This window comes from Nicotiana tabacum, chromosome 16, assembly GCF_000715075.1.
Source record: "Nicotiana tabacum cultivar K326 chromosome 16, ASM71507v2, whole genome shotgun sequence".
Classification (NCBI taxonomy): Eukaryota; Viridiplantae; Streptophyta; class Magnoliopsida; order Solanales; family Solanaceae; genus Nicotiana; species Nicotiana tabacum.
In genome coordinates this window covers 80,913,805-80,938,061 of record NC_134095.1, presented here as the reverse complement: position 1 = coordinate 80,938,061, position 24,257 = coordinate 80,913,805, and the positions used below count along the sequence as shown (strand labels likewise).

Here is a 24,257-nt window from a genome sequence, read left to right as displayed (position 1 = left end):
AAACAATTCATGGCCCAGGACGTCATCTTTAACCGTCCGAAGACAACCTTCATGGTCCAAAGGGAATTTGCATCATGTTTAAATTTTCGCAAATACGTTTATAGCATCTTTTATCTGCAGGTAACCAGTAAGCAACCGCTATCCTAGCAGGAGCGATCCCGCTCCAGTTCCCTCTGACCGTCCCGATCGTAGCCGCTTCTACACCTCGTGTCCAATCTTACAATAATTTCATCGACATACTCCGCAGGTGAATCCAAAACTACACATGTCTTGATTCCTGTAAAACCATGGATATGTAGGCAACTCGGAAAATGGAGCTCAGCCTCTGTCTTTTAAATATCCCATCCGGTCAAAATTGGCCATCATTTCTTTACCCGAAAACTCTTTCATCCTTCCCGGGTAAAGAGGGGAAGCTGTTGATACCCAATTTTTCCCTATATATTTTAAATATGCATAAATGCCTTCAAAATAGCATATATATGCTATATAAGCATGCGCAAGGTTTTCATTATTTTTTCCACAATTTTAAAGGTTTATATTGATTTATTTTCTCCCCTTTATTCATAAATTCCCCAATAATTATTTCCCAAATTATTGTTATGATAATTCAATGTTTAATTCTATACTTATGCCAAAACATGGGTGATATAATTTTTATGTATTTTTGTAATTACATTTAGTATTTTTTTTAAGCTAAATTGCATATAATTGCAATGTTAGCCCATGTTAAGATACAATTATATTTTATATGCATAAAATTGATCCCTATATTTTTAAAATGATAATTATGTATTTTAAATCATTTTGGAACCTTAAATTATTTTCCATAAATTACCTATTATTTTTGTAAATTAAAATAGGGAAAAACTAGCTATTTAAATAATAGCCAAATCGGACCCCATTCCCAGCCTAATTTTATTTAATAATCCGATAAACCCCAACCCAGACCCAATTACCCACTACCCGACCCAGGCCATCTTAAATCCTGGTCGTTGATCCTTTAGATCAACGGCCCTCGTTCTTCCTTTCCTTTTTAATTCTAACGGAGACCCTAACCTTAGTCATTTCTCTAATTTCGCCGCCCTCAAACTCTCTCATATCCTCTCTTCTCTCTCGACCTAACCCTAATCACTTTTCAAATGCCGCCTCCTTCTCCGGTCATCTCTGCGACTATCTCTCAAACCCCAAGTCTCCAATGAGTCTCTCATCGCCTTGCTCATCATCTCTAAGGCCTTCAAGGATCATGGACCATGTCGATTTGGACCTAGGGTTTCTATTTTTATTACTTATGGTTTCTCCGGTGTGATTTTGGGCAAAATCACACCTTATATGTCATGATCAGTGAAGTTTACAACAGGTTCTTTCGACTTCCATTTGGGTTTCCTTTTGAAACCCTAACTCTCTTCTGAATCTCTCAGATCTATGTTATTTTCATGTTTTAAGCTTGTTTCCTTCTGTGATTTGCCCATTCTTGAACTTCTTCTAAAAGATCCTCATTTTTAAACCATTTTACTTCCTTTAAAAAAACTAGGATTTTCTCGGAGTTCTATCTACACCTGTTTTAACCGATTTCTTTATGATTAAACCTTTTCCTTGTTTATTTTGATCGATTTTATGCTCCTACTTCTTTTTAACTTGACTCTGTTAAAAGCCCTAATTTTTAAAGATTTTCTTTGCTTTGGTTATGTGTGTTAGCATGATTTTCTTTACTTTGGTTCTGTGTGTTAGCATGATTTTCTTTGATTTGGTTTTGTGTGTTAGCCTGTTACTTGATTCTTGTTAATATCTCGTGGTCACAATGCTTCAAATGTGTTTTGCCTAATCTTTAGCCTACTTATATCACCTCTGTACGAGTGTGTTTGCTCATCTGTTGTTTCTTTCTGTCTATATGGCTGACCTTGTTTGTTTGCTACTCCTGTTCATTCGTCTCTATTTATATGTTGAAAATACAGAATCATGACTCCCCCATGATTGATTCTGATTTTCCTTAATTGATGGTGATTGAAAGATCTTCTTTTAAAGCCCTAAAAGCTTTACCTCATCTGTTTAAATTAACTGATTTCATTACCTTATCTACCATGGTACTTTGTTTTACTAAGTCTTTCCTTAATTGGGTTTTTCTGAATTTGGTCCTAATTGACTACTCTATGCCTACTGAACCTTGACTTCTTCCTTATTTAATCATGCACTGATTTTTCTTCCTGCCTTATATGGTATTGAATCTTTCCGTTTGATCTTGATTCCCTTAACTTAAGGAAGTACTTCCTTGATTCTCTAATTGATTGATTCTGAGTTCTTAAATTAGTGTACTACTATGATTTTTACCTTATTTCACTACCTACTTTCAACTATAAATACTCTAAGTCTTTCACAAACAAGACGCGAACACTTGGCTTTCAAAAACTCCTCTCCTATTAAAAATCTATGTTCTCCCCTCTTCCTTGTGTTATTTGCTACTATTAGCCGGCTGCAAGCCAAGGCTAATCATCTGTGCTCTTTGGTTCTTTCATTCTGCTTACTTCTCTTCACTGGTATGTCCTTGTTTAATTTATAGCCTCGACAACAACATGTTTCTCTTCTTGTTTCAGTTTCTCTTATTTCTAGTCTGTTTCTACTTATGGTTCTGTTGTGAAATTTATAGTTGAGTTACATTGCTAGCATGCTATTATGTTTCCCCTTCCCTTTAGATTAATGTACTCCCTTATGTGTGTTTCAAAGCATGTCTTGTCAAGTGCCTTTTATTTACTGGATATTTACCATCTTATGAAACTAAAATCCCTATCCCTCTCTATGTGTTTATGTTCTCCTTGATTGGTTTGTGATTATGCCAGTTTCAACCATTTCTGAGCATGTCCAAACCAGAGCTAATACCCTTGTTGGGGTTATGTGTTTGCAGTCAAATGCCTATGTATCCCCAAACCCTTTGACCTCTGTGTGACTACTGAATTCATTTGGATTTTATGTGTGACTCTATCCTGAAGTGTTTGATTTTGTTTATCACTCCAACCTCTTTCAAATAACCTTTATTACCTTACTAATTGCTTTAAAAACAATCTTTTAAATCTAGTCTTTAATAGACTTTTTTCAACTTGTGTCTTGCACTTCCACTTTACTCTTAGTTAATAAGTTTTGCCCCCTCTAATATGTGTACTGCCTTGGGATCCTCTTGAGAACCCTCTGAACTCTGGCATACTGAGGCTGGCCTTTCCACACTGCACTGGTTCAATGCTTGGTTACTAAGTCTAGGTGTAAGAATTGCTCGGGGTCCTTGAGACCCTTAGGGAACTTTGATGCACCTAGACTCTGATTTGTCTATGGAAAATGAGGTTTGAAAGACCATTGGAGGCTTTAGGAAACTTGGGCCTAATTGCAGGCTCTCTATAGAATAGCTTCTTGATTTTCTCTTTTATTTATGTAATTCATTTCTTGGCCTGTAATAATTTGTAAACAGATATTTTGGATATTTAGTAAAAGGGTGGGTAGATGTATATTTTGTGGGGTAATATGGGTAGAAATCCTACTCTTAGGATTTTACTTTTCAGATCTGCCTACAAAACATGTTCATAGGGTTTTATTCTTGTTGAATCGGATTGCTTTTTTTTGCATAATAGAATCATGCCTATAGGATTTTACTTCTAATTTTGTTTGCATCATAATAGAGATCATGCCTATAGGATTTCACTTCTAATATCGTTTGCATCAGATAGAAACCATGTTCATAAAATTCTGCATTTGACATGTTAGAAACCATGTTTCTAGGTTCCAAGCCATCATGTCTTAAATCAATTCAAATATAGATGACATGTCTATAGGACTTAATTCCGATTCAGTTCTAATAAGTCTTTCCTTATGTTACTGCAAGTTGACTAAAATCAGTAATACGCCTAGATACCATGCCTATAGGGATTTCTATTTGCAATTATCTAATTATCCTAATAAATCAATTTCATTCCACCTAGTTTGCTTCTTAAAACTGGCCTTATTAAGCGATGACATTTTCTGAAACTAGTTCTTTCAAAATTGCTTTAATCTCATTAGATATCCTGCATATAGGTATTAAAGGGGGTCTATTTTGAAAACCTGTTTGTTTTTGCATTAATATAGACATAATATACTGCATATAGGCAAGCCTTAAGGCATTTTCAAAACCTGCATTTCCCTGAAGCTGTTTCTGTCGTCTAACGTTTCTGATTCTAATAAACTTAAAAAGGAATCCCTAGGCAACTACTAGGCTATAACTTCTGAATCTAAAAGTAGTCTATTTCTTCATAATCACTTAGAAATCCTGCTTTAGGACTTTGATTAATAAGGACATTAACTGTGTTTGAGTCGTGCTGCTGGTATGTTTGTTTGAGGAGGAAATTGTGAGCCTCTTAGTTGCTCCCATTATGTGAAAGTCCTAAATGCTTTTTGACTGTCGCCTTAGATTTTTTCCTTTAAAACCTTAGGGGTACATCTAGAACCACCTATAGGTAAAGGTCCTAACTCCCTCTGGGACAATTAAGAAGGGACGGGTAGCAGCATGCAATATGAATCAATGATCAAACACTCGCTTTGCATGACCAATAAGGGGATGGGAAGGGTAGACATGGGATATGATGACTACGCGTTAATGTCACGTGTAGCCCCTCATCGAGGAGTGTTTACCGGACATTGCGTGGGGTAACCCTATAGGATAAACAACCTAGGACCCCTCCTTACCCCAAATCCTCTCCTTGTTTAGAACTTTATTTTTATAATTTGTTCAAACATTTATTTCACTACTTGAATTGTTTGATGTGCTTTACAAATAACTTATTTGATTCAACTATTTGTATGGACTAATTTGTAAATATAAGTTCGGTCGGGACCCACAGTTGTGGACCAAGAGGGGTGCCTAACACCTTTCCCTCGAGGTTACCTCGAGCCCTTACCCTAATCTCTGGTAATGCAAACCAACACAAGAGTTAATCACTCTAGGTGCCCTAACGCACCATAATCTGTTAGGTGGTGACTCTTCAAATACCCAATTTTCAAATGGAAATGAGTCATTACACCACGTGAATATCGAAACCCGGACTCCTCCCCGCGGAGGGAAAAAGGGGGGCGCGACACCCACGTCTCGGAATTCGATAAAATTCACATCAATAGATTCCTCATCTACCCACGAGTTCATACATATCAAAAGTATCAAAATCTGACCATAAATGATCCCTTAAATCCTCAAATCTAGGTCTCCAATACCAAGCCTTAGTTTCCCCAATTTTAACCCTTAAATTTCCATAATTACAGCTCATACCATAGAAACGAGTTTTAGGTTCAATAATCTTACCTCCAGACTATATCCCTTGAATCCCTCTTCAAAATCTCCCAAAAAGCTCCAAAACCGACTTAGAAATGGTGGAATAGCTCAAAAATCGCGAAGGAAATAATTTATACCTTCTGGCCCAGGCATTTCGCATCTGCGGCCAAAATCCCGCTTCTGTGGTACCGCTTTTGCGGTCTTTGAACCGCTTCTGCGGTTTTTCACTTAAATCCTAACTTTCGCATCTGCGATGCACTGCGGTCACAGCCTTCCTAGCCTCTTTTCACTTCTGCGACTTCTTTTCCGTATCTGAGGGGGTCGCACCTGCGGCCTCCCAACCAGATGCGGTTATGACAGCAACTTCAACTTCAGCTGCCATCTCAAATTTTCATTCTTTCCGTCAACCACCCGAAATCACCCTGAGGCCCCCAGGACCTCAACCAAAAGCACAAACACATCATAAACCATCATCCAAACTTATATCAATCTTCAAAACACCTTAAACAACGTCGAATCAACCAAACATATCGGATTCAAGCCTAAGTTTCAAAAATCTTCCGAATTACACTTTTGATCAAAAAGTATACCAAACCACGTCCGAATGACCTGAAATTTTGCACACATATCCCAAATAACACAATGGAACTACTGCAACTCTCGAAATTCTATTCCGACCTCTATATCAAAATCTCACCTATCAACCGGAAAACGCCAAAATTTCAATTTCGCCAATTCAACCCTAAATCTACTCCGGACCTCTAAAACACATTCTGATCACGCTCTTAAGTCCCAAATCACCTCCTGAAGCTATCTGAATCATCGGAACTCACATTCGAGCCCTGTAACACATAAGTCAACATCCGGTTGACTTTTCCAACTTAAGTTTCCTCAAAAGAGACTAAGTGTCTCAAACCTTCTCAAAACCTTTTCGAACCCAAGCCAACCAACCCGAGCACATGTAGAACTGATAACCAAAATAATAAGAAGCAGAAATGGGAAAAACGGAGCGGTAACTCATAAGACGATTGGTCGGGTTGTTACATTACCTTTCCTAGTTGTTTGTCAATGCTTGCTTAATTGTTAAAAAGTCATTTCAAGAAGTTTAAACTGAACTTAAGAGACTTTACATATTTTCACTGTTTCATTGCTTTTTCTGGCTTTTACTGTTTCTTTATAGCCTGTTGATGTGCCTTTACGTGATTTCTTATTACTCAGTCTGCATTTATTATTATTACTCACTGAGTTAGAGTACTCACTTTACTCCCTGCACCCCGTGTGCATATTCAGGCGCATCAGGTCCTGCTTGCGAGGGTTGAGAGAGCTTCCAGCAGATTTCGGAGATTCACTAGGTAGGTGCCCGGCGATTCGTAGCCCAGTGCTTCTCCCTCTATCTTATTTCCTTCTTAGCTATGTAATAGTTATGTCGGCTCTTTTCAGACTTGTAGTTTTTATGATAGATGTTCATGACTGGTGACACCCCGATGTCGGGCTATGTCTTCTTCCGCAAACTGTATTACCTACCTTATTTTGGGATTTATTATTATGATTAAGACTTAGTTCTATTATTTAATTGCTTAAAAATGAATTGGGAGTGTGCCGGATGGCATTGTTTTCACGAGAGGCGTCATCACGACCGGATCCGAATTTAGGGTCGTGACAATTTAGCAATAGCAGCTCTTCTAGTTTCTCATGCTCCATATAACGTTCTTAAAAACAACATTTTTTATTATTGAACGCACAAATTAGACTGCAAGTTTTGGTCATGACATAGTTTAAAATCAGAATTACTTGTCTCATTTACTAATAATTCCTTTTGGATTAGTTAAGCCTTTTCTTGGATTGTTGATACTTTTTTTCTTGCAGTTCAGTATATTTAAGATAAATTATTATTGAAAAGACCAAAACGCTTAGTCTAATTATTTTTTTTAAACATACACCAATAAATCAATACTTCATTAGCAAATCAAACTATTATCGTTCAAAAATAAACTATTTGAAGTAAACAATTCTCACTATGGATTAAATGAATTCGTGATACACGACGTGTAAAAGTGAGCTAAGAATTTGTGTAACCAACCCAACTTATTCAATTGGAGGATTGAGTGAGAGACATAATTAAAAATGGGTCACGAGAATATCTCAAATTTTTTGGATTAATGGACAAAATATAGAACAAGCTAAGAGGTTGATTTTTAACCCTTTTTTGGACTAATATAGGTACTTAACATCTAGCTAAAAAAAATAAAAAAAAATGTTATAAATGGATATAGAGCGAGAAAAGATTTGATCTCTATTTCATTTTAACAAGAATTTTTGTAAGGATTCATCTTCATTTACTAGAATTCTAAAGAAGACCTTGAGACTTGGAATGATAATCAACTACTCTACCTATACACTTTAATCAGCCTAATTATAATTCATACGTTTTTCTATTTTATAAAAAAGTGAAGTTGGTCGACCAAGGATAGTTCCGAAATTTTGCATATATTGAAGGATAAATTGGTAAATCTGTCACTTAGGTCATGGATACATCTTTCCATAATCCGTATCTTTCCCTTTCAATCAATGTTAAGCTAATTTCTCTGGGTTTATATACTTCTTCATCTTAAGGTACTTCTTTTCTTTTTTATTGTTTTTTTATGTTTTTGTCTGCTTTTCTTCTCTATCTCTATTTTATAAGACCTATATCTAGCTTATAGTTTCCAAGGTACTTTTCCCCCTTTAATTTTGGGTTAATTTTTATCAAACTACCAAAAAGGAACCTTTCTGATGTGGAAGATAGCACTTCACAAAAAAAAAAACTTGAATTATAGATTCTTCGCTGTAACAATTCACGGAATAGCCCCCAGTTCGTTTTAATATTTGTATACCTAAGCCAATTAGATAATAAGGAAGGACAACCAAAAGATAATTTTGGCTGAAATTGTTTACACTAAAGGAGCCAATCTTTCCTATATCGTGACAAAGAAACAAAAAATATTGAATTAGACTATGCACATATGGTATTTGATGATATGCCTTGTCCATTTTATGTTATTGTGTACTTACTGATTCCTTTAAGCATTTGCTTTCACTATTCTGTTTCTTTTTTTTACGAAGTTCTTTTTTTTTTATGAAGTTCTTTATTTACACTTTTCTACATTGAATCTAAGAAATGATGACCTTTTTTTTATTGAAACATTTTGTATAATTCCCTTTCATCGTTATTGTTGTCTTTGAGTCAAATGTTTTCATGTTATTTATTTGAAATTTCTTCTGTCTCTTTGAAAGTGTACGTGGAAGGTGATGCCTCTACTAATAGCTACCTCCTAACTGATGTTTGATAGGATGGAACAAGAGAAAGCTCCAAGGAAGACACCAAACCCAGCCTATGGTCGTTTGTTCACATAAACGTAACAAAATTAAAAAGTGGAAGTTGGAAATATGAGTGTCAACGAGAGGTAACTGACAAAAAGATACTCTTTCAAGTAAGTCAGGATAAACTTTTAAAATAATTCTTTTTACTTGAAAGCAAAAAGGGTATGATAATTTATTATGTTACACTGTGGCCATTTAGTAAATCTGATGGTGTGTTAATGTGAAGCCTTTTTTCTGTTGTTAGATTGTGATGGTCCTATTGAATTTTAGGTACATAGTATAAGATTTATTCAACAGTCTCCCCTTCACAACAGGAAATCCTAAGAAGAATGTTAAGAAATGTAAGGGTCACAGTTTCGGCCACCCTTGCTTCAGCTTACCGTCAACACAAAGTCAAGTTGATTGCATAATTAATGAAATGAAAGAAGTGAAGTTAGGATGCTTGTGGTGTTGAATTATAATATTTAGGGTTAAGTTGATGGACTAGCGTTTTAGGATATTCATATGGAGACCATCAATTTGTCTTTGATGGTTCTGTGACACTTTCATCTGGAAGGTACTGTACATGTTAAGTTTGATGCTTTTTTTTATTTAAAAAAGGGACTCATTCATTTCTTTATAGGATGTTGCATATGTATACCTTTTCAATGCCAGGTACTCTATAATTACAGTATCTCATGGATTGTGGATTCTTTTCCTCTAATACAATTTGATGTGTTATCTAAGTGAACTTCATTAATCCAAATCAAACATATCTAACATCAATACATGTGCACTTAGCATTACTCATACACATTGAATGATATTTTTTCCCTTTTCTTCTTATGCAGCACTTACATTATAGGTAATTATTGCCTATATTGCAACATATGCAGATATATGTAGGTAGTAATATCGCCTATATTGATCAGTCTTGTTACTAACTTATTCATCTGAGTACCAACTTGGTTCTGGCAAACTTACTAATTTCTCATGTTTATATGCGGCTCTTGCCTTGATCATAAACAGAAGTATGAACAATCTGACCATACTTTTTCTTTTGTTGAGAAAGAATACTTTATCATCAATATTTGTTTATCAAATAATAACCATCTATAATATTTAACAGAGGCATGGTTACATTGACAACGTATGGTACTACTCACTATAAAATTATTTATGTGCAGTTGTTGCCTTGGTCGTGAACAGAAGTATGAACAACCTAACTGTACTTTTTCTTTTGTGGATAAAGAATACTTTATTATCAATATTTGTGTATCAAATAAGAAACTTCTATAGCATTTAACTGGGGTATGGTTACAATGACAATATATGGTACTACTCTCTATAAAACTATTTATGTGCAGCTCTTGCTCTTGGTCGTGAACAGAAGTACAAACAAACTGTGTACTTTTTCTTTTGTTGAGAAAGCATCAATATTTGTGTATCAAATAAGAATCTTCTATGGCATTTAACAGAGACATGGTTACACTGACAATATATAGTAATACTCACTAAAACTACGTTTCTACTAAACTTCTATCTTTGTAAACTAAGTTACTGGATAACTAATGAAGACATTTTGTGCATTGCTGATAAAATGTTGCGGATTTTATGCAATACCTCTTCCTACAACAGAACTTCATAGAATAATCTGGAAAAAGGATAATGATGGCAACTACTCTGTCAGCTCTTGCTATAAGCTTTGAACCTTAAGCCATCCTCTCACACAACTGGCAATTGAACTTATATGGAAAAGTATATAGTCTCTTTACTTCTAGCCCTCCTCTCCATAGTTATTGGTTTTATTTGAACAACATTGTCTAATGATTGTCTGACAAAAGGTTACACCTTATGTAATAGATTTTAACTTTGCTCCAGTAACTCAGAAGACATAAGTTTTTCTTTGCATTGTCCCATAGCTACTTAAGAATGCAAGTGTTCTATCTATGTTTGTAGTTAAATGGAATCATGCATGGTGATCTAAGAGGCGCTACCAACAGCTTTCGGAAGGAAGATAGGAACACAAGGCCGTTTCAAATACGGTACCTGCTTGAATAATATGGGCAAGCTAAAAGAAAGAAACTCCTGATGTTCTGAAGATGCATCTGCAATATACACACGAGAATGCAAATACAGATTTGAAGATGCATCTGCGATATACACACGAGAGCGCAAATGTTTGCACCTTTTAACTTTTAGACTAACTTACAAGATGTATATGACTTACTACATAACATTTGGTGTTAATTAATAAAGTTGATCACTTATACTAGATTCTGTTGTTGAAGTGTTGGTCATAGGGCCCGTGCTCTGCACGGGCAGCTAGCATCTAGTTTATTGAAAGAGCAAAAGAAAATAAAAGAGGTTCATTACAAACCGAGACCAATCTTGTCATGACCCCGGTTGGCCCTCCGTGAACCATCGTGATGGCACCTAGTCTCTATGACTAGATAAGCCTAATTTGCGGAAGAAAAACCAAAATTTGCGGAAGTAAACAATTTAAAATAGAAATAAAGTAGTAACAGTATTTAAATGTGCCGCTCGGCTTACACCATGTTTCACTCTCAATACCAATATATAAATCCAAGACCCGGAAACCCACGAATCATAAGCTAAGATCAATACTACATAGCTCTAACTTCGTAATGTCTAATAAGAACAGGAAAGTACAGAAGGGATAAATACTAAAAGCAGGAATAGAAAGGGACTTCTCGGTCTGCGGACGCGGCAGATGTACCTCGAAGTCTCTAGAGCAGTCGTCTCCTCAAGAATGATAGGCCTGAATAGCAGTACCTGGATCTGCACATGAAAAACATGCGCAAAAGGGGCATGAGTACACCACACTGGTACTCAATAAGTGCCAAGCCTAACCTCGGTTGGGTAGTGACGAGGAAGGTCAGGGCCCTACTGAGGTTAAATAAAATATAAAGATGGCAGGATAAGATAAGCAGTGCAATTGAGAATCTACAATAAGAATCTATACAAGATAATAAGAGTACAATAACGGAAACAGAGATGAAGGCAAACCACAAGGAAGTACCACTAATAACAAGGATGATAACCGGGGATCTCTTGGTATCCTCAATACATGCTAGGGATCTATTGGTATCCCGATAATCTCTTGGTATCCTCAATATATGCTAGGGATCTCTTGGTATCCCGAGTATCTCTTGGTATCCTAGGGATCTCTCGGTATCCCGAGGATCTCTTGGTATCCTCAATATATGCTAGGGATCTCTTGGTATCCTCAATATACGTGCCAGGGATCTCTTGGTATCCCGCACCTCAGTTCAGATCATAAATACGTACAGGGGATCTCCCGGAATGCCGTCCCGTAGTCCCAAATTAAAAACACACAGAAGCAACACAAGAATACTCAACTAAATGCTAATTTCGTACCAAGTAAATAGTTAATTCTAGCCTAACATGTTTCACGTAATGCAATTAAAGCAGTTTAAGCAAATAGACAATTAAGTCAATTCAACATGCTTTTCTAAACTACAACAGGCTAAATTCGCAAGTAGAATAAAGCAGGAAAAAGGAACTCAATTGAAATACTTAAAGTAAAATCGGATTTTCAACAATTAGCTTAAGTACGCACTCGTCACCTCACGTACAAGGCATTTCAATTATCAAATATATCATATCCTAAGGGGAAGGTCCCCCACACAAGGTTAGACAAGCCACTTACCTCGAACCGGCTCAAAATCAACCCGACACCACGTCTTTACCACGAGTACTCGACTACAAATGGCTAAAATCTATTCAATTCAATTGCATAATATAAATAACACCTCAAGTAACTGATTCTACAATTAAATTTTAAGCTAATACGCGAATTATGTAAAATGACGAAAATGCCCCTCGGGCCCATGCCTCGGAAGCGGGTAAAATTTATATTTTTAGAATTCTCACACTCTCACGAGTTCATGCATAACAAAATTACCAAAATCGGACCTCAAATGGTCCCTCAAATCATTACTCAAAGGTCTCCAATACTAAGCCCTAGCTTCCCCAAATTTTCACCCTTAATTTCCATGATTTCTAGCTCTAATCCGTGAAATAATAGCATAGGAACGAGTTTTAGGTCCAAATTCCTTATCTCAATAAAGTTCCCTTGAAATCCTTCTTTCAAATCGTCCCAAAAGCTCCCAAGCCGTGATAAAAATGATGAAATAAACCCCAAAGTCGCGGAACCCCTTTTAAAATAATCTGCCCAGCAGTTTACGCATCTGCGGCCTTGGGACCGCTTCTGCGGTCCTGCTTTTGCAGAGAATCGACCACATCTGCAAAAATCACTAACGTCCCAAAAATCCGCTCCTGCGTACATTTTCCCCACCTGCGGCATCGCTGGTGCGGTATGCTTCTCGCACCTGTGGCTCCTACTGGACTTCCCCAATTCCGCTTCTGCGGCTCCGCACCTACGGGACCCAAACCGCAGGTGCGGTTATTACAGATACCAACAATACAAAAATCTTCCTAAGTCCAAATTCAACTTCCGTTAAGCACCTGAAACTCACTCGAGGCCCCCGGGACCTCAACCAAACATGTCAACCAATCCTAAAATATCATTCAAACTTGTTCCAACCTTTGAAACGCTCAAAACAACACCAAAACACCAACTTAACCTCGTCAAGCCTAAGAACTCCAAAACTCTAGAAATACGCTTTCGGTCAAAAATTCTATCAAACCTCGTCCGAATGACCTAAAATTTTGCACACACGTCACATTCAACACTACGGAGCTACTCCAACTTCCGGAATTTCATTCCGACCCTTGGATTAAAATCTCACTATCAGACCGAAAACTCCAAAAATTCAACTTTCGGCATTTCAAGCTTAAATTAGCTACGGATCTCCAAAACACAATCCGATCACGCCCCTAAGCCCGATATCACCCAACGGAGCTAACGAAACCATCGGATTTCCATTCCGAGGCCGTCTTCATACTGTTCTGACTACGTCCAATTTTCCAACACCTAAACCCTCATTTAGGGACTAAGTGTCCCAAAACTCTCCGAAACTCAAAACCGAACATCCCGGCAAATCAAAATAACATAAATAAACTCAGGAAAAACATTTAATAGGGGATCAGGGCGTTAATTCTTAAGACGACCGGCCGGGTTGTCACAAATCTAGTAGAAAAGAGTTCCATTGAAGTTTACCAAATATAAACAAAACATTTAAAGGTGGGAAGCTCCAAATACAATTCTCCAAAGCAAATCCAAGCAGAGCTCTTGATTTCCCAAAAAGTGTGCTAGAGGGTCTGCCTCCCTATAACCTAAAAACATGCTCAATAAACCTAAAAATGTCCCTATAACCTAAGAGCCCGTTTGGACATAAAGAGTTTTTTTCCTTTTTTAAAAAAAATAATCACTTTTTTCCGAAATCAGTGTTTGTTTATAAAATTTTCAATTTTCACTTGAAGATGCATTTTGGAAATTTTCGAAAATTTGAAAAACTCCAAAAATCTGTTTTTCAAAAATTTCATTCAAATCACTCACAAAACTTCAAAAACAACCTAAAATTATATTCATGCTCAAACACAACTCAAAAGTTTAAATACCATTTTTACTTGAAATTTTTTTCACTTTTTTTGGAATTTTACTCTTATGTCCAAACGCCCGCTAAAAACGTGCTCAATTTTGAAATCAAATGCAGTGGGGATGCCACACTCAAAAACTGCTGACGTGGACACACTCGAAAAGAGTCCGGAACCTAAATGTGGTTCTTTTGGACTCAAAATACTTTTTTGAGTATAAAAAAAAATTACATTTCTATATAAAACGCGGTTCATAACCGCGTTTTATATAAAACACTTTAGCATACCGCGTTTTACCTAGTACCTGAAAGACAACTATATAAAATGCGGTTCAGTATCGCGTTTTATATAAAACGTGGTATTAAATCGCGTTTTATATAGTAGAATAATATAACCCTTTCTTTTTCCCACATTTCTGCCCAGTCCCCCCCCCCCCATTTTTTAAACAAAATAGCGGTCCCACCCCCTCCATTAACAAAAAAAACCTCGTGTGGACCCCACTCGTCCCTTAAAAAAAGATATTATTGGTCCTACATCCTAGCCAAGCCTTCTATTATTGTGGGTTGCTTGTTTCGGAGTCAAAATTTCAAATCTTTAACTTTCCGAAAAATATAATTCGAGGTATTCCGATTTAGTTTATGTCCAAACTCATGTAAATAATGCATATTAGTTGTTTTGAATGTATTGTATGTTGTTTTGTGTTTTTTTTTGCAATTAAATTGGTATGTTATTTTTATCCGGACTAAGATATTAATATTGTAAAAAAATATGTAAAAATTGTGAAATCGTTATTATTTGTTAATAAAAATATTAATAAAGTACTATTACTATTTTATATGTATTTTTGTGAAAGTTTTGTGATTATAATGTATTTGTCTTGTTTTATCTGATTTAAATTATTTATTTGCTTAAAGACTAATAATATAGTGACTTTTAGGGTAGTAAAATGTAATGCCTTTTAGCGTAGTAAAATGTAGTGTCTTTTTGTGTAGTATAATGTAGTGCCTTTTAGCGTAGTTTCCATGTAGTTTAAGTATCTCTTATACTCAAAATACGTCAAAATAACCGATAGATCAAACACAAACTTTGTTCAATTATAGTCAACATATATTTGGTGCTACTGGGCCGCAAATATCGAGCCTAGAACCCATATATAAATCTTTAATAATTAAATATTGTATAATTATAGAAATTTTTTAATTTACAAACAAACATATAAAATTATAAAACTAACCTGTAAAATAATAAAACTAACACATAGAATAAATTGGTACTACTGGGATCCAAATATCGAGCATGAAACCCATATGTAAATATTTAATTATAAAAATTAATTATTTAATTTACAAACTAACATATAAAATTATAATAAAACTAATACATAGAAGAATTTAGGATATCTTGGTGCTTCTAGGCTCCAAATATCGAGCCTGGAACTCATATGTGAATATTTAATTATAAAAATTACTTATTTAATTTACAACCTAACATATAAAATTATAATAAAACTAATACATAGAAGAATTTAGGATATCTTAGTGCTACTGTGCCTCAAATATCGAGTCGTGGAACCCTTATGTGAATATTTATTTATAAAAATTAATTATTTAATTTACAAACTAACATATAAAATTATAATAAAACTAACACATGGAAGAATTTAGGATATCTTGGTGCTACTGGGCCGCAAATATCGAGCGTAGAACCTTTATATGAATCTTTAATAATTAAATATTATATAATTATAAAAATTAATTATTTAATTTACAAACAAATATAAAATTATAAAACTAACATGTAAAATAATAAACTAACACATCGAATAAATTGGTGCTACTGGGCTCCAAATATCGAGTCTTGAACCCATATGTGAATATTTAGTTATAAAAACTAATTATTTAATTTACAAACTAACATATAAAATTATAATAAAAATAACACATAGAAGAATTTAAGATATCTTAGTGCTACTGGGCCTCAAATATCGAGTCTGGAACCCTTATGTGAATATTTATTTATAAAAATTAATTATTTAATTTACAAACTAACATATTAAATTATAAAACTAACATGTAATTAATATTGTTTAATTTACAGTAGATGACATGGAGGTGCCGCCTATTCATCCCGGACCTTCCAACGATGAGCTACTGTTGTTACAAGGCGATCATAGGTCCACCCACATATGGGAGGAAGAGTTACTGACCAGACTCTCCGCGCCAGGAGAGTGGACGACATGTGGGACTTTCTGCATGCCAGAGTTCTCCATGACCATATAGTCACGCGTCTGTGGGACACGTGTTTCTACAGGATGATTGAGATCGGGCGGTTGCAGCTCGATTGGTATTTGGTCACAGTCCTGATAGAGCGGTGGCGACTAGAGACGCACATATTCCACCTGCCTATTGGCAAGGCCACCGTCACACTGTAGGACGTGGAGGTTTTATATGGGCTGCCCGTTGATGGACTGCCCATTGCTTTGCCGAATGGCATGAGAGAGATGACACGTGTGTAGCACCTGGACATGCTGCAGCGGCTCATTGCTTTTCGGCTAGAGGATGAGACTGTACTGCATGGGACCATTCGTTTTTCATTGACAACTATTCGACTGTGGTTAGAGGCATTGCATCCTCAGATCGATGACACTACACCAGATGATCATGTTGACTGATAACGAGGTTGCTGCTACTCCTAATGTTTGGAGGGGTCTTGTTCCCGAACACTTCGGGGAACCTAGTCAGCTTGAGATTTCTTCATCATCTTGAGCGGCTAGATGATTTACCCCAATACAGCTGGGGCTCTGCTGTTCTCGCCTACTTGTATAGATCCATGTGTTGAGCGAGCATGGGCACCCAGTGTGAGGTTGCTGGATTCTTGCTGCAACTACAGGTGACAACATATTCGAATACTCTATTCATTTTAACATACCTAGTAAAAATATATCTTAACTTTTACGTTGACTTTTTATGTTAGGTTTGGGCCTGGAAGCGGTTCCTACAGTTGCAGCCACCTCTACCACCATTAGATCCGGATGTACCACCGGAGTTTCTCCCTCTAGCTAGGAGGTGGGTACTCAGGCGGGGACATATGCGCGTGTACGAGGCTCGGCATAATTTCTCCTCTTGCCGGGATATATTGGATTTGATGGATGGCGCACAAGTAAATGTACATCTAAGTTTACTTGTCATTGCTTCAAACAGAAGTTGTGTATACTGACGTTTTGTGTTCTTCCTTAATAGTTCATCTGGATGCTATACAACGACGCGCTGATAGATGGCTTGCCTGATTGTTGCTCAGCCTGCGGTGATATGTTTTTGCTCTTTCGTCCCGTTGTTCTGCCTTGATAGTATGGATCATCATGCCACCGAGTGAGTACTTTGTAATTTGGCAGGCCGCAACTCGTACCGACATCGCCCACCTGGGAGACCACACATTACCAGCGCGATGATCGTACCAGGGTGGATAACGCATATTTGGCATGGCTACAGGATCATATATTACTTGGGATCAGCGATTAGAGTTGATTCCACCCCCCTCCACCGACTCGGGAGGATACTGAGCATGATTATATTCCCTGGTACCGTGGCGTTACCTGACTTTTTGTCCGGAACCCCATCACTGAGCTGGCGGTCGGTACGTTCCATAGGCTAGGAGGCACGAGGCACTGGTATGTTATTTGGTATTCTTACTTATAACTGTGATATAGCATTCTGTAATTTATGTTTTACATGTTGTGCAGGCTATTGGTCTACATTTAGTCCACCAGTTGGGACGGCAGATGCAACAGCATGTCGGCGATCCTGCGGTCGCTTTGTAGGAGTATGGCTGGCAGTTTACAGAGTTGGTTGTCCAGACACTACAGCGAGCCAGAGAGGACGAGCGCTTAGAGCACATCCCTACTTATGTGGCGCCAGAGAACTACCATCAGGGTAGGCTTGTCCCACGCGCGAAGGGACAGGTATGAGGTAGGGGTGCCCCACGAGGGCGTGGGGGCCGGCGAGGAGGTGGTCCCCAGCAAGGGGGAGTTGAGCCACCTGATGAGGATATTGGAGTTGATCTGTCGAGTTACCTCCCTCAGCCAGACGAGCATTCCAGCAGCATGTCGTCGTACAGCCTTCAGCTGGCGCTGCGAGCATCGCATGTGACCTCGTCAGATCCATTGTTGATCACGGGCACTAGCATTACCGGAGATTGGGAGTAGTTATTTTCAGGCCCATCGACTGCTGCTGAGTACCGGTTGACCCGAGATGTGGATGGTGGTCGCCGACTGAGTTTTGGCTCATCGTCGACGGGTGTTGTGGATCTTTCACAAGCGCAAGTATGTTTATATTACTATTAAATTTAAATTTATAAAGTTAAATTTAAATAACTTTATAATTTTCTTATTAATGCTTCATTCCAGCCCGTCATGGAGGCCACTTTGTGTGATGCTAAGCGGGACCCTACGGATGATTATATTCAGGAGCTCGATGAGACCATGGTAAGAATTTTTTTTACTTAACATGTACATTACTAATATATATTTTCATATACTGAGCTGACTTATTGTTTTGTAGGTTGCTGATGGACCGACGGCCCCTTCTACCGGTCCTGCCAGCATTACTGACAATCATATTACAGTGCATCCTCATATAAAGAGGCGACGTGATGATGATGATCCTGATAGCGTATCCGGGCGGGAAGGAATGCGCCTCGGGCCAGCGGCTGCATTGAAACACGCAGGCTGTGGGACACATTGATTTTCTTTTCTTTTTTTTGTCTTTTTTATGTACACTATGTAAATAATAACAATATTTTTTATGCTTACATAATATGCGCACTGTGTTTTAATTTCCCCGTTTCTTCTTTATTTTAACACTACAATACAAATACAAACATAGAAACTTAAACATAATTTAAATGCAATACAAATAATGAAAACATATGACACGGAAAACATAAAGATAAAGTACTACACTCAACACATACATGTAATACATTAGTTATCACCACCTAGTATTCTCTGCTCCAACCACTTAAATTTTTCTTCCACCTTATTTTTTTCTTCTTCTACCTCTTTGAGTTTCTCCTTCAACTCCGCAACTTCTCGTTTGTATTCTCGTTCATATTCCCACTGTTTTTTGGTCAAATCATGAAGAAACTGCAAAGATTGTTTGTAGCATTCCTGGTGACAGGGTTCATCAATCCATACACTAAAATTGCAAAAAAGTTCGTCGGGAATCCTATGAAACTTGTTCACACACATCCAGTAGTGGCGTCCAACTTCACCATCATCCCAACAGTATTTCATGATGCATTTTTTTGCGGCACTCACACCTTGGTACATAAAGGCGTTCAGATTTTTGTTAAAGCGTAAAAAAACCTTGCTTTTACGGAAAGATTTGCTATTATTTATTGTTAAGCGCAGAAAATAACTAGAATGCGCCCGTTATTTATAGGCAAGGCAACACACAAAACATAGTATTTAACCGCACTATATATATTCACGCAAAACGTAGTATTTAACCGCGCTAAACTTGGCTTGTTAAAGATTCTTTCTGATACAAAACAATTTTTTGCAGTCGTGCAGCTTTTCAGAACGATAAGACAACATACAAAATATAGTATTCAACCGCGCTATATATATTCACACAAAACATAGTATTTAACCGCGCTATATATGGCGTGTTAAATATTTTTCTGAAACAAAACAGCTTTTTCGCAATCGGGCAACTTTTCAGATTGACAAGACAACGCACAAAATGTAGTATTTAACCGCGTTAAATATATTCACTTATTTATCAAACATCTTCCTCCTCTAACAGTGTAGTTTTCTAATAAATTTAGAGCGAAACTCGAAAGTGAACGTAAAAATTATCCGTTTTTAATCCAATACTTTTTTTGATTACATGAATGGGAGGGAGAAATTCATTAATTTACTCAACTGAAAAATCTTAAATATCAATAAGATGTAATAAGACTGTGGAAACATAATTTTATTTGATACATCTTTCAACATAAACAAGTACAGACACTTATTACAAAAAATATTACGAAAACAAAACACTAGGTGTATCCTTGATAGTTGGGTACATTAGACGAACTTTCTCCAGGAGCTGGATTACCACCGCTACCCAAACCAGCTGAAGGACATTTACGACGGTCGTGTCCTGTTTGCGAGCATATGCCACATTTGCGCGCATAAATGGTATCACCAACATCCATTTGGTTCCGTATACGCGTTCTCTTTTGCACTTGTAGCTTGCGCAAATAGTCCTTGTTATACAGCATTTTAAATGGCTCTGGCGGCCAATAATGCTCAACACCCACTGGCTGCAACTGCCCACTATATGTGTTTAAGTATGCAGCAACACTGTATTGTCTTTCAACGTAGTTGGTTGGCCCTAAACCTGTTTGTTGAAAGCACTTCATGGCATATGAGCACGACATGTGGTAGATGGTCTATTTTCCACATGAACACAACCTGCTGGCTTCATTTATAGTGTGTATATTATTCCCCCGGTGTTGATGCATAGCGGTGCGGACTTCAAAAATACCCCGGTCGTGATCTTACTGTTAATATGAATGTCAATGTGCTCACCTCCTATATTTCTCAAATCTTTTCATCGGTATTGGCATAAATTCAACACCCATCTCCATCAATTCCGATGCACCTCTATGTCTTTCAACAAACCTCTCCGCCGTTTGTTTGAATGTCATCCGGACCATGGTAGTTACATGCAATCCACGTGCAGACTTTAACAACCCGTTAAAAGACTCCGACGCATTTGTAGTCAGGGTTCTCCATTGTCTTCCACCATCCGCATGCAATGTCCACTTGTGAAGCTCATATCGCATCAACTAATGATAGGCTCTTTCGTCTAACTGCCGGATCGATTCCATATGCCTCCTGAATTTGCACGGCTAGCGATCAGTTGCAGCCATTCACATTAAATCATGCAAGTCCTTGTTGGGATATTTCTTCTGGAAATTGACAAGTGCCTCACATAGTAATGGTGGTATGCATAGGGTTCCTGCCATTTAGGCAAATGTCTTACAGAACTTAAAATACCACCATGCCGATTAGATACTAGACAAATACCTGAACGTTGTTTGACAATGTGCTGCTTCAAGTGGTTCAAAAATAGCGTCCACGTCTCTTCGCTTTCATTTGCACAGATGGCAAAGACAAGTGGAAATATTTGTCCATTGGCTTTTTCTACAACGGCAATCAGCAGCTTAATATCATACTTTCCATAGACATGAGTACCGTCTATGGAAATTACAGGACGATAATGCACAAAACCATCAATTGCTGGTTTAAATGACCAAAACACATAGTTGAAAATATATATTCCGATCTTTCTACATTCTGCTCAAGCTTTCATTCAACAACAGTCCTGGGGTTGAAGTGTTTCAGTGTGGCCATGTACCTGGGTAGAGATGCAAATGACTTATCTCATTCACCATAAATAATTTCAAATGCACGTTTGCGTCCGAGATATGCCTTTCTTTTGGTAATAGTACACCAATATTCCTAGTGGATGGATGTAATACACTCTTTAATCTTGTACCTAATGGACACTTCCAATTGTGGAATCAGTTGAAGAGAAATCAAGTCAACATCCAAGTTGAAGTGATTCCCATTGAATGTGTCCATTTCACAATTGTGTGTGCTAATATATTTACCCACTTTCCACAATCCTGTTTCCTTCTTGCTCGTACGCAGCATCCAGTGGCAACCCATAAACCATCTACGGAAAACGACCTTGTAGACATCCGGACTTGACTCCCATACCATCATCTCATGACACTCTCTTACGTTGTACATTTTACAAGCCCTGGATAGGCGAGATTTATCGGGAAAAAATATGCCCTTTGCCAGCACCACTGGTCTAGACTCATCCCACATTGCTGATCGAATTTCGTCAAGACTCCTTGTGAGGGCATCCATATCCGGCATACTTGGAAAATTATCAAGGTAGGGAATATGCCTTGAATGAAATGGCACGTGGGACTCATACACTCTTGGTCTAATGGGAGGTGGAGCATGCTCCCTCGTCAGCTCAGGTTCGACATTCACTTCCTCCTCACCATTACCCTCGTCAGGGAAGGGTGTGTCATCTACAGACTCATCAGTATTGTTGTCATAATCACTATTATCTTCCTAACTCTGTGCATCTGCCAAATCCCGAGTAAATACGTCGTCTACGGGCAACTGAGTGAGGTCACGACCATCAAGTTGCTCGTTTTCACTGCACAAACAACAAAATGATAAGCTACTCAAATTGATAAATACTTTACATATAGCTGTATCACTTCACTTACAAGTCGTAATGTGTTGACATTCCATGATAGATATTATCCTGTTGATGATGACTCCCGGATGGACCACCGTGATCCAACACACCAAAACTACGCATATTCCAACTAAGCGTAGGGTGTAACCATATCTGGACGGTACCCCCTGTGGAATATATGAGTGTTAATGCAAATCAATACAACAAAAAATAAGCATCGTAACATAAAGAAAAATTAAAGTTTACCAGTCGTCTTGTGGATTATGTAAAGTATGAGAGAAATTATTTCCTCGCTCCTCGTTCGCCCATGGAGATGAGTTTAGATCCGGCCAAACTCTTTCAGCCGAAACCTGTTGGGCTACAACTGCTCCAGAATAACCACCCGATGATTGAGAGTTATCACTAATCTGCGCAATATCATTATTGCGAACATCTTCATGCTTCACATTCATTTCTAACATTTTTATCAAAATAAGTTCCCGATATTCATCCAGAGTCCCCAAAAAATCTCTCAGAGTTTCATCATCCTCGATGTTAAATTTAGCGTAACAAGCAACCCCTTGCGAAGTCACAGAATACGGATATCTTCCAGTTATTTTAAGATTCACCGAACGCTTGCTTAACCTCATTTTATTGCATAACAACGATACCAGTCTATCTTACTCCATTGTAAGTGGCAACTTAACATGACTTTATGGAGATAAACTATAGCTCACTGAGTTATTCGCCACCACAACCTCACCCCCCAATATAATGAAACCCTTACTTTTCACTCTTCTAACATTGTGAAAAAAGTTTGATAATTTAACAACAAGACAAATTTATCACGAAGTTGGAGTATTTCTGAATGATTTTTTTCAAAACTCTTAACGCCTTTAAATAAGACAATGTCCAATTTTGGGGGTCAAATTTTTGGAAGTAAAACACGGTTTAAAAGGGCGTTTTACATATTTGAATTATTGTTATGTCAGTTAAGCGTAGAAGAGTTATTGGTGGGCTCACAAAATACATAGAATGCGGTTTAATACCATGTTTTATATAAAATACGGTACTGAACTGCGTTTTATATAGTTATCTTTTCATGTACTAGGTAAAACACGGTATGCTATAGCGTTTTATATAAAACACGGAGCGTTTTAACGTTCCAAACGGTCGTTAAGGTAAAATGCGGTTATAAAAATGTAATCTTCTATATATTATTAAAAGGAGAGGACAAAGCCATCTCCTTAAGCCAAGTGGCAGCCTAAAAAAAGCCACATGGCATAATTAGTTACTAATTAGTTATTGGTTATTATTTTTAAATTTAAATCTATATCTATATATTATTAAAAGGAGAGGACAAAGCCATCTCCTTAATAAATATCTATAAAAATAAAAAATAAAAAACTACCAGCTATATATAATTAACTATAATAAAAACGAAAATATAAATATATAAAAAAAATAACTACCATTCAAATTGGTTGGGAGTAGTTTCAAGTTGGAGTTTCTATTTTTAAATTTAAATCTATATCTATATATTATTAAAAGGAGAGGACAAAGCCATCTCCTTAAGCCAAGTGGCAGCCTAAAAAAAAGCCACATGGCATAATTAGTTACTAATTAGTTATTGGTTATTATTTTTAATTTAAATATCTATAAAAAACAAAAATAAAAAATAAAAACTAGCAACTATATATATATATATATATATATATATATATATATACTATAATAAAAAAATAAAAATATAAATATATATAAAAAATAACTACTATTCAAATTGGGTGGGAGTAGTTTCAAGTTGGGTTTCAAATTAATTTTAAAATAAAAAA

General features: G+C 37.0%; 1 long non-coding RNA gene across 1 annotated transcript; it reads left to right on the top strand.

Moving 5' to 3' along the window:
• Positions 1-7,810: 7,810 nt before the first annotated feature.
• On the top strand, positions 7,811-10,895 carry LOC107800967 (uncharacterized). The gene is made up of 3 exons (XR_001651525.2): positions 7,811-7,894; positions 8,611-8,751; positions 10,580-10,895. It is a non-coding gene; the product is annotated as an uncharacterized LOC107800967 (long non-coding RNA).
• Positions 10,896-24,257: the final 13,362 nt, after the last annotated feature.